This window comes from Salvelinus alpinus, chromosome 17 (assembly GCF_045679555.1).
Source record: "Salvelinus alpinus chromosome 17, SLU_Salpinus.1, whole genome shotgun sequence".
NCBI lineage: Eukaryota > Metazoa > Chordata > Actinopteri > Salmoniformes > Salmonidae > Salvelinus > Salvelinus alpinus.
Genome location: NC_092102.1, coordinates 38,372,059 through 38,381,694, shown reverse-complemented (window position 1 = coordinate 38,381,694; position 9,636 = coordinate 38,372,059).

Here is a 9,636-nt window from a genome sequence, read left to right as displayed (position 1 = left end):
TGTCTCACTTTGATGGATTACAGGCAATATTCACACTGGGCTAAATGGTAAAGCTACCGCTTACAAGGAACAGGACAGTGACATGGACGAAAGAAAGCCCGTACGACCTCTGACAAGACATCAAACACGCAAAATGACAATATACACTGAGTGGACAAAACATTAGGAACACCTTCCTAATATTGAGTTGCACCCCCTTTTGCCCTCAGAACAGCCTCAATTTGCCAGGGCACGGACTCTTCGAGGTGTCGAAAGCGTTCAAAAGGGATGCTGGCTCATGTTGACTACAATGTTTGGGTGGTGAACCATTCTTGATACACACAGGAAACTGTTGAGCGTGAAAAACCCAGCAGCAGTGCAATTCTTGACACAAACCGGTGCGCCTGGTACCTACTACCATACCCGTTCAAAGGCACTTAAATCTTTTGTCTTGCCCGTTCACCCTCTGAATGGCACACATACACAATCCATTTCTCAATTGTCTCAAGGCTTAAAAATCCTTCTTTAACCTGTCTCCTCCCCTTCATCTACACCGATTGAAGTGGATTTAACAAGTGACATCAATAAGGGATCATAGAGTTCACCTGGATTCACCTGGTCAGTCCATGTCATGGAAAGAGCAGGTGTTCCTAATGTTTTGTACACTCAGTGTAGGAGAAAGGTGGAATCCTATTACACCGGCTCTGACGCTCGTTGCATGTGGCAGGGCTTGCAGACGATAATGGATTACAGAGGGAAACCTAGCCATAAAATGCCCAGTGATGCATATCTTCCAAACGAACTAAATGCCTTTTATGCTTGCTTCGAGGAATACAACACTGAGTCTTGCGTGAAAGCCCCTTTGTTCCAGATGACTGTGTGATCTCAATGATCACACAGTCTTAACACTCACACAGGTTAACAGTCGCAAGGCCACCTGGCCAGATGGAATACCAGGATGCGTTCTCAATATATGTGCAGACCAGCTGGCATGTGTCTTCACGGACATCTTCAATCTCTCCTTGTCCCAGTCTGTAATCCCAACATGTTTCAAACTGACCACCATTGTCCCGGTTCCCAAGAGCTCCAAGGCAACCTGCCTAAATGACTATTGCCCTGTAGCATTCACACCTGTAATTATGAAGTGAAAGGCTGGTCATGACGCACATCAACACCATCATCCCAGACATTCTGGACCCACTCCAATTCACATACCATCCCAACAGATCCACAGATGCTGTAATCTCAATTGCACTTCACACTGCCCTCTCCCACCTGGACAGGAGGGGAGATAACTATGTGAGAATGCTGTTCATAGACTACAGCTCAGCGTTCAACATAATAGTCTCCTCCAAGCTCATCACCAAGCTGGGGACCCTAGGACTGAACACCTCCCTCTGCGACTTCCTGGCGGGCCGGCCCCAGGTAGTGAGGGTAAGCAACAACACCTGCTTGCTGACCATCAACACGGGGGCCCCAAAGGGGTTAGTCCCTGACTGTACTCCCTCTTCACCCACAACTGCGTGGCCATGCAGGACTCCAACACCATCATCAAGTTTGCTGACGACACAACGGTGGTCGGCCTGATCACCACAGCGATGAGACAGCCTACAAATATAATAAAATAAAATAAAATGTTATTTGTCACTTGCGCCGAATACGGTGAAATGCTTACTTACAAGTCCTTAACCAACAATGCAGTTCAAGAAATAGAGTTAATAAAATATTTACTAAATAAAATAAAGTTTAAAAAATTATAATCTAATCAATCAGAAAGTAACACAATAAATAACGAGGCTATATACAGGAGGTACCGGTACCGAGTCAATGTGGAGTCTATATACAGGAGGTACCGGTACAGAGTCAATGTGGAGTCTATATACAGAGGGTACCAGTACCGAGTCAATGTGGAGGCTATATACAGGGGGTACCGGTACCGAGTCAATGTCGAGGCTATATACTGGGTGTACCGGTACCGAGTCAATGTGGAGGCTATATACAGGAAGTACCGGTACAGAGTCAATGTGGAGGCTATATAGAGGGGGTACCGGTACCGAGTCAATGTGGAGTCTATATAGAGGGGGTACCGGTACCGAGTCAATGTGGAGTCTATATACAGAGGGTACCGGTACCGAGTCAATTTGGAGGCTATATACAGGGGGTACCGGTAAAGAGTCAATGTGGAGGCTATGTACAGAAGGGACCGGTACCGAGTCAATGTGGAGGCTATATACAGGGGGTACCGGTACCGAGTCAATGTGGAGGCTATATACAGGGGGTACCGGTACAGAGTCAATGTGGAGGCTATATACAGGGGGTACTGGTACAGAGTCAATGTGGAGGCTATATACAGGGGGTACCGGTACCGAGTCAATGTGGAGGCTATATACAGAGGGTACCGGTATCGAGTCAATGTGGAGTCTATATAGAGGGGGTACCGGTACCGAGTCAAATGTGGAGTCTATATACAGAGGGTACCGGTACAGAGTCAATATGGAGGCTATATACAGGGGGTACCGGTACTGAGTCAATGTGGAGGCTATATACAGGGGGTAACGGTAAAGAGTCAATGTGGAGGCTATATACAGAGGGGACCGGTACCGAGTCAATGTGGAGGCTGTATACAGGGGGTACCGGTACTAAGTCAATGTGGAGGCTTTATACAGGGGGTACCGGTACCGAGTCAATGTGGAGGCTATATACAGGGGGTACCGGTACAGAGTCAATGTGGAGGCTATATACAGGGGGTACCGGTACCGAGTCAATGTGGAGTCTATATACAGGGTGTACCGGTACCGAGTCAATTTGGAGGCTATATACAGGGTGTACCGGTACCGAGTCAATGTGGAGTCTATATACAGGGTGTACCGGTACCGAGTCAATATGGAGGCTATATACAGAGGGTACCGGTACTGAGTCAATGTGAAGTCTATATAGAGGAGGTACCGGTACCGAGTCAATGTGGAGTCTATATACAGAGGGTACCGGTACCGAGTCAATGTGGAGGCTATATACAGGGGGTACCGGTATAGAGTCAATATGGAGGCTATATACAGGGGGTACCGGTACCGAGTCAATGTGGAGGCTGTATACAGGGGGTACCGGTACTGAGTCAATGTGGAGGCTGTATACAGGGGGTACCGGTACAGAGTCAATGTGGAGTCTATATAGAGGGGGTACCGGTACCGAGTCAATGTGGAGTCTATATAGAGGGGGTACCGGTACCGAGTCAATGTGGAGGCTGTAGACAGGGGGTACAGGTACCAAGTCAATGTGGAGGCTACATACAGGGGGTACCGGTACCAAGTCAATGTGCGGGGGCACCGGTTAGTCCAGGTCATTTGTAAAGTGACTATGCATAGTTAATAAACAGTGAGTAGCAGCAATATAAAAACAAAGGGAGGGGGTCAGAGACTTACCAGTGTGGCGCCAGGACAACAACCTCTCTCTCAACTTCAGTAAGATCAAGGAGCTGATCATGGACTACAGGAGAAAGAGGGGAGAGCACGCCCCCATCCACATTGACAGAGCTGTAGTTGAGCGGGTCGAGAATTTCAAGTGCCTTGGCGTCTACATCACTAAGGGCTTAACATGGTCCACACACACCCGCACAGTCGTGAAGAGGGCACAACAGAGCCTCTTACCCCTCAGGAGGCTGAAAAGATTTGACATGGGCCCTTGGATCCTCAAAAAGTTCTACAGCTGTACCATTGAAAGCATCTTGGCTGGCTGCATCACCGCTTGGTATGGCAAAATGCAAACCGTTACAGAGGGTAGCGCGGACAGACCAGTACATTACTGGGGCCCGAGCTCCCTGCCATCCAGGACCTCTATATCAGTTAGTGTCAGAGGAACGCACAAAAAATTGCCAAGGACTCCAGCCGACCAAGCCATAGACTGTTCACTCTGCTACCATCTGGCAAACGGTACCAGAGCATTGGCTCTCGGACTATCAGGCTTCGAGACAGCTTCATCCCCAAGCCATAAGACTGCTAAATAGTCATAAGACCGCAAAATAGTTAAATAATTCAATGGTTCCACAGACTATCTTGCACTAACTCTATACATACTCACAAGACTATGTATGCATACCATATACACACTCACTCACTCACATACACTACACTGATACTCTCATACAAAACCCACACACATTCACATACACTACATTCTTAAACGGTTCTTCTGCTGTCACCAATGGAGAACCTTTTGAAGAACCCTTTTTGGTTCCAGGTAAAACCCTTTGAGTTCTATGTAAAACCATTTCCACTGAGGGTTCTACATGGAACCCAAAAGAGTTCTACCTGGAACAAAAATGGTTCTACCGGTAACCAAAAAGAGTTCTCCAATGGGACAACCGAAGAACCCTTTTGGAACCCTTTTTTCACACAGACACGCAAACCGACACACGCCCACATACACTTACGTACACACACACACACGCACACACGCACACACGCACACACGCACACACGCACGCACGCACGCACGCACGCACGCACGCACGCACGCACGCACGCACACACACACACACACACACACACACACACACACACACACACACACACACACACACATATGCTGCTTCTATACTGTTTTTTTGTTTTTTACTACTATTATTATCTATCCAGATGACTATTCACCTTGCCCTGCCTTTTTGTACATATCTGTAATATAGTTCCACATTGATCTGGTACTGGTACTCTCTGTATATAGCTCCACATTGATCTGGTACTGGTACTCCCTGTATATAGCTCCATTCTTGTGTATTTTATTCCTCTTGTGTTAAAATGTTTATTTTTATTATTCATTTTGAACTCTGCATCGTTGGGAAGGGCTCGTAAAGCAAGCATTTCACGGTAAAGTCTACACTCATTGTATTCGGCGCATGTGACAAATAACATTTGATTTGATTTGATGTGTTGCTAATGCCGTGGAACAGTTGGCAACGTTTCCTCTGAATGCAGCAAAACTGCCTTGAGAGAAGAAAAGATAAAGAATGAGGGAGATAGATAGAGAGAGACAGAGAGACAGAGAAAGAGAGAGAGAGAGACAGAGAGGGAGAGATACAGAGAGAGAGGGAGAGAGAGAGAGAGAGAGAGAGAGAGAGAGAGACAGTAGTTTGTAGTCTCATAGATTATGTAAACCTTTAACCTGGAATGACTTGAGCGTCAGAACACAGAGAGTATATGTAAACACACTCGAGGAGGAGTGTCATCTTCTAGGTAATCTTCATGAGGCATTATGTTGATTTGTACTTATTTCAGATGACAACAAATCCTGCTATAACTTTCAGGAGTATCTGTCTGACGTTTCCGATTACTTACTTATTAGAAAACATAGTAGGAAATGATAGTGTAGAAAAATGAAGAATGATAACAATGGACAGCGTTATAGTGTATGTATGTGTGTGTGTGTGTGTGTGAGCGTGTTAGTGTGTGTGTGTCTGCATGTTACAGTAATGCATGTTCGTTCATGTGTGTTCTTGTTCTCACGAGTCCAGTGCATGAGTGCCTTTGACCTATTTATCAAGCAACACATGCAGTATGTTAAGGAATGAAAAGTCCCACAGTCCTCTGGTTCACCACACATTCTGCACTCTCTACTGTCACAATGGACTGAGGAGTGCAATTCAATCAAACCCGCACTAGACACTTTTTCACAAGGTCAGAGAAGATCACAATGTAAAAACCTATTACCAGGTGGGTATGGAGCAGGTGGGTATGGAGTGTCTTGGGCTCCAGCTACATAGGGCCCTGGTGAGACGTAGGGCACTAGATAGGGAATAGGGTTCGCTTCATTTGAGATGCAGACTGTGTCTGTTGGGTGAATGTGGTGAGTGGGACTCACTGTGGAAGGTTAAGAACAAAGATGGCCACTCAGTCCCAAACCAATCACGTATTCAATTTAAGATGTATTGATTGAGAGTGCTGTCGGTACACTCTATAGTCTATACACAAGCAGAGGGCATGAGAGAGAGAAACGGTCAATGCAATGTTCCGCATTACAAATGGGTCACACAAATCAGACCCATTGATGGATCACACAAACACACACATACACGCTCGCACCCTCACAAGTACATACATGAATGCACACCCACATACAGTTATCGGGTCTTAATTATCCTGCAGCAACAGGAAATATGAATTATAATGTGGAGTATAATTAATTGTCATTTTTGTAGGGGTTGATACATTTTTCATCAGGGAAAATCAAGTCTGACATTTCAAAGTGGATATTACAAACTTCAGAAGCATTTTTAAACCTCAAATACACTAAAAGTAAGAAAGGTCCTGCATTGAGGGAAAGTTCTCCTGAAACAAGGTGATCAAATTAAGATCCTACATCTGTACTCAAACACAAGAATTCACAAACATACTGTATACACATATTGGTACAGGATGTACTGTAGAGACATATACAGAGTTAATACTTTCCTCCATGTGTGTTTTCATGCTTCAGCGTGAAACTTATTGTGAACTCATTTAGTCAATTTCATTTCATGTACAAATAAATGATTGAAGTTAGTGACGTAACAGTGCAAGGAAAGAAAAAGTCTCAAAATAGGCCATGGACATCATCATTTTTTAATTTTATCCACACATGCTAAACTCAATTATGGTCTCTCAGTTCAACGTGGTCTCTGTGCGTGCCTTTCCGTAAAGATTACAGACACACGCACTCATGCACACATGCACGCTCACACGCACACGTGCACACACACACTCTCACACACACGCACGCAAACACACACACAAAGGGAGTCCTGTGAGGATAAATGATTTATTTAGCAATGATTAGCGAGTGTAATTCTGAAACAATGAGCAGTGTCCTTGGAAGACATAACACTTCTCTCTTCTGTTAGCATCTTCCTAATTAGGATAGTCAGGGAGAGTCTTCTAAGGTAACAAATAGCCAGGGAAAGTCAGCTTCATTGATCCACTGAGCTTGGTGCGATAACAAAGCTTTCAGTAAGGACACACTAATAATTTGTCTGTATGACATTGAAACACGACAGAGGAGAAAGGGGTAATCGATCTTCTGTTTTCAATGCCAATATGTTATCTTACATGACAGGGATATAAAAGGGTCAATATTGAACATCATTCATATTGCTAATTGCAGTGCCTGCCTACACTAGGACTTTACTCCAAGCACGTCTCTTTCTCTCTCTCTCTCCGTCTCTCTCTCTCCTTCTCTCTGTCCGTCTCCCTCTCCTTCTCTCTGTCCGTCTCTCTCTCTCTCCTTCTCTCTGTCCGTCTCTCTCTCTCCTTCTCTCTGTCCGTCTCTCTCTCTCCTTCTCTCTGTCCGTCTCTCTCTCTCCTTCTCTCTGTCCGTCTCTCTCTCTCCTTCTCTCTGTCCGTCTCTCTCTCTCCTTCTCTCTGTCCGTCTCTCTCTCTCCTTCTCTCTGTCCGTCTCTCTCTCTCCTTCTCTCTGTCCGGCTCTCTCTCTCTCTCCTTCTCTCTGTCCGTCTCTCTCTCTCCTTCTCTCTGTCCGTCTCTCTCTCTCCTTCTCTCTGTCCGTCTCTTTCTCTCCTTCTCTCTGTCCGTCTCTCTCTCTCCTTCTCTCTGTCCGTCTCTCTCTCTCCTTCTCTCTGTCCGACTCTCTCTTTTTCTCTTTGTGTCTCTGTGGGTACTAGGTCACCTTGACTGTTTGGACAAATATGACTTTCCTACATCATGACACTGAACATACTTTACTGTTAACTTGAGGTGGAATGTAAGATGTGTAATAATTTACACAGCCTCTCCTCAGTACATTCAACCATTGGACTTTGTAACACTTACATAAGGTTATATAAAGGTTATATTATGGATTCTAAGTTTCAAAGCTAATTTACTTCCAAGATTAAGTTTATTTTTCCTCCTCTGCTTATTCAGGGAGAGAACCAAGCAGATAAGAGTGTATTGACTGGAAGTGGTTCTCTTGTACTGAGCAGTCTGCAGGAGCCCAGTGCTGGCCAGAATTATTCTGACGGGATGGATCTGGCTGAGATGGAGTCTGTATTCTTATTTTCCTCAGTGGGGAGAAGTGGAGAGTGAAGAGGAGAATACTTCCTGCTTCTGATGAATTGTGACAGGTACGGCACAACACTGGCCCTAACTGGACAGACGGGAGAGAGAAGGAGGAAGAGAGAGAGGAGGAAAAAGAGCGAGAGGGAGGGAGAATGAGAGGGAGGGAGAATGAGAGGGAGAATGAGAGGATGTGAGAGTTGGCAAGATGGAGAGATTCTGAGAGAGTGAAAGAGATAGAAAGATAGAACTGTCATCCTTCTGTACTGAGCAAGCAGACTTCATCCCTGGGGAGGAACGGGACACAATGAAATAGATAATTTTCTACTTTAAAAGAGGGATGAATAAGACACTGCAGTTGTCTGCCATCTGTCTCCCTCCCTCCCTCCCTCCCTCCCTCCCTCCCTCCCTCCCTCCCTCCCTCCCCCTCTCTCTCTTTCTCTCGCGCACTCTCATTTTCTCTCTCCCTCTCCCTCTCTGATTAGTACCCCCATCCCAGTTTCAATTATACTGTAGATGTGTAGAATTTGATTTACAGCCGTATCTTTGTTAGATGTCACGGGGAGAATGGAGACTTGGAGGACTTAAAACTTCTTATGGCTGCAGGGGACAGTATTGAGTAGCTTGGATGAAAGGTGCACAGAGGTGCCCAAAGTAAACGGCCTGCTCCTCAGTCATAGTTGCTAATATATGCATATTATTATTAGTATTGGATAGGAAACACTCTGAAGTTTCTAAAACTGTTTGAATTATGTCTGTGAGTATAACAGAACTCATATGGCAGGCAAAAACCTGAGAAGTTCCACTTCCTGTTTGGATTATTTCTGAGGCTGGTAGATTTTCAACCAAGCTCCCATTGAAATTACAGCGAGATATGGATTAGTTTTCACTTCCTACGGCTTCCAGAAGATGTCAACAGTCAATAGAACTATGTCTGATGACTAATGTGAAGGGGGGCCGAAGGAGACAGGAATGAGTAAGCACTGCCATGAGGTGACCACGCTTTGACCACGCGCGTTCACGTGAGAGGCAGCTCCGTTCCATCGCTCAACTGAAATCAATGTAATTTGCCGGTTGGAACGTTATTCAAGATGTATGTTAACAACATTCTGAAGATTGATTCAATACATCGTTTGACATGTTTCTACGGACTGTTACAGAACTTTTGGACATTTCGTCATGTTTTAGTGAATGTGCTTTCCTGACGTTGGATTTGTATACCAAACACGCGACAAAAAAAGCTATTATGGACATAGATGATGGACATTACCGAAAAAAACGAACATTTCTTGTGGAAGTGGGAGTCCTGGGAGTGCATTCTGACTAAGATCAGCAAAGGTAAGTGAAGATTTATAATGCTTTTTATGAGTTTTGTTGACTGCACAATTTGGGCGGGTAACTGTATGGCTTGCTTTTGTGGCTGAACGCTGTTTTCAGATGATTGAATATTGTGTTTTGCCATAAAGCTTTTTGAAATCTGACACAGCGGTTGCATTAAGAACAAGTGTATCTTAAATTCTATGTAAAACATGTATCTTTCATCAAAGTTTATGATGAGTATTAATGTTATTTGACGTGGCTCTCTGCAATTTCTCCGGATATTTTGGAGGCATTTCTGAACATGGTGCCAATGTAAACGGAG